Source organism: Arachis ipaensis, chromosome B01 (assembly GCF_000816755.2).
Source record: "Arachis ipaensis cultivar K30076 chromosome B01, Araip1.1, whole genome shotgun sequence".
Classification (NCBI taxonomy): domain Eukaryota; kingdom Viridiplantae; phylum Streptophyta; class Magnoliopsida; order Fabales; family Fabaceae; genus Arachis; species Arachis ipaensis.
The window spans coordinates 133,576,866-133,579,355 of NC_029785.2; positions in this window are offsets into that span (position 1 = coordinate 133,576,866).

Here is a 2,490-nt window from a genome sequence, read left to right on the forward strand (position 1 = left end):
TAAATAGGAAAAGTTTAGGGGCAGTAACTTTTGTGTTTTCTGGCCAACATTTAACCATCAAAATAAAAATGAGTGATCTCTCACTATTAGATGTAATCTCACACCATTAAAAATATTATTAATAACCAATTGATAGTTATAAAACACCAAAATTGCTGTCCCTAACATTCCTCATTATAAATATTTTAACTATTGTGTCATTGTGTGTAGAAAAAACATGTTAAAATATTTATTTCCCCGTGTGTCCTACTCAGATAGTGTGCCCAGTTGTCTTAAAGGATATTCTTAATGCACAAATAAAATTTCTCTATAAATAGATATCTTATAATTGTAAGAAGAATCACGACAAAAGAAAAAAAATATATATATAACACGTATTGGAGTGTCCCACAGGCCATAGCTAATTCAAAATTTGATTAGTACAAGCGAAAGTAAAAGATATATATAAAATCTAGCATACGATTTTGAAGGCACATGGCTTGCAACCCCTCTCCCCCCTGGAAAGTGCTTATGAGATTCCTCATAAGATTCAAGCAGTAGTATTCATGTTTGAATTAACTAGCTGGGTAATCATGCTCACTCCTGAACCCTAAACAATAAAAATCAAGTTATTTAAAAGTTTGCTGTTGATTAATGAATTGATACATACATAAGGTAAAATTTAAATCTCCAACATTGATTAAGTGGACGAGTGATTAAAGACTAATTCGTCGTGAATTTGAATTTTATTTAAGAGTCCGTCATTGACCAATAAGTTGCTGCATGCATAAGACAAAATTGAACCACTGATATTTATTTAAGCAGACGAGTGAGTTAACTACTGGATTAAACTAAGTTGGTTTCTACACACACTATTTATGCCCCTTTTTTTCTTTAGCGGGCTACTTGAGCCCTGGGCCTCCTCTAGTGGACCTATCAAAAATCAATAAAAATTTCCCTAGTACACCCATTCAAAAACAAAACAAATACTTGGTTAATAAGAATAAATAAATAAATAAATAACGGCAATGCTGAGATTAGGCATTAAGAACATAATTTTTAGTTTAATCCCCCAGTATTAGTATCATCTAATGGTTCCATAAAATGATAAAATAGATAAAATGTAAAAGTTAACTATATTAAACTAGCTGCATCTAACCAAGTTGAGTTAGTTTAGTGGTGAGCTCATTAATTTACTGAAGTGTCCGGAGTTTAAATCCAGCCTTGCGTATAACCCATTGACTTTTAGCCTACCGGATTGAGAGATACCGTGAAAAATAAAAAAAACTAGGAGCATCTTCATTTTTCATACAAGACTATTATGTACTCATTTACAACACCGGATACGTTTCTAAAATGATTAAATTGTTTGAGCTGAAATTATATCATTCTTTTATGAATCCATTGTTATTTACCCCTCTTCTAAGATTTTATTTAAAGAAAAATACCCAATCCATAAACTGGCTCAAATTTGACATTCTTTATTCTTTTATTACTATACTTTTGTTTATTCATTTATTTTATTTAAATGTAACAATAATTGATTGATTATGAAATTCTAAATGATTGTAACATGATTATTAATGCGAATGTCACATCAGCTAAGCCATGATTTTGCACATTGGCAGACAGTCGTGGGAGTTCTCTACACCACAATCAAGAATGAACAATCTTATGGTTGGGGAACACCAACCACAAGCAAAGGTGCCAAATCAACGCCGCTCAAAAACAAAAGTCAAACAATATTAGTATATCATCATTATATCAAATCATTTTAAATACCCTCTTAAGTATTAAATAAAAGAAAAATTAATTGTCTTTTTTGGCAGAGAGTAATGACATTTACTAAATTTATAAAAAATATGTATATAAACATGATATTTTTATTTTCTTTTACTTTATTTAATATTTTGAAAGAATGTTTAAGCATTATTTTAGGGTGTTATTGTCTCATTAATCTGTTGTTAGAAACGCATGTCATGCATGAGGGAAGAAATTCAATTTCAATATTTATTAAAAAGAAAAAAAAAATCAAATGCAGAGAGGACCAAAGAGGAACCTGAATGCTCGCATCATTCGCGTTGATAGTGCCATGTTACATCAATCCTCACGAAACAAGTGCCATAGATATTAGTATTTTGATCCATAAGAATTGTCGTATATGCCTCTCTCTACACTCCCTATACTAATCACGACAACTTCGTCATGCAGTACATTGCAGTGACAGCTACACAACAGGTAACATGATAATGTGGAACACTTACAACACTCAACCCATGACGTTGACAAAACCAAACGTCTGGTTAAAATCCCCATTGGTTAAATAGTGCATTATGCATGCCCAAATTTTCATATAACATAATGTGCTTTCAAATCAACCATTAGTGTAAATATATTAGTTCTTACAACATAAAATATCTTAGCTTTATTTATTTGAATTTTGGGATTCATCAACTTTAACAAGTCATGATAATACTTGTTTGATTTTCATTGCAGTGGTTGATACATACC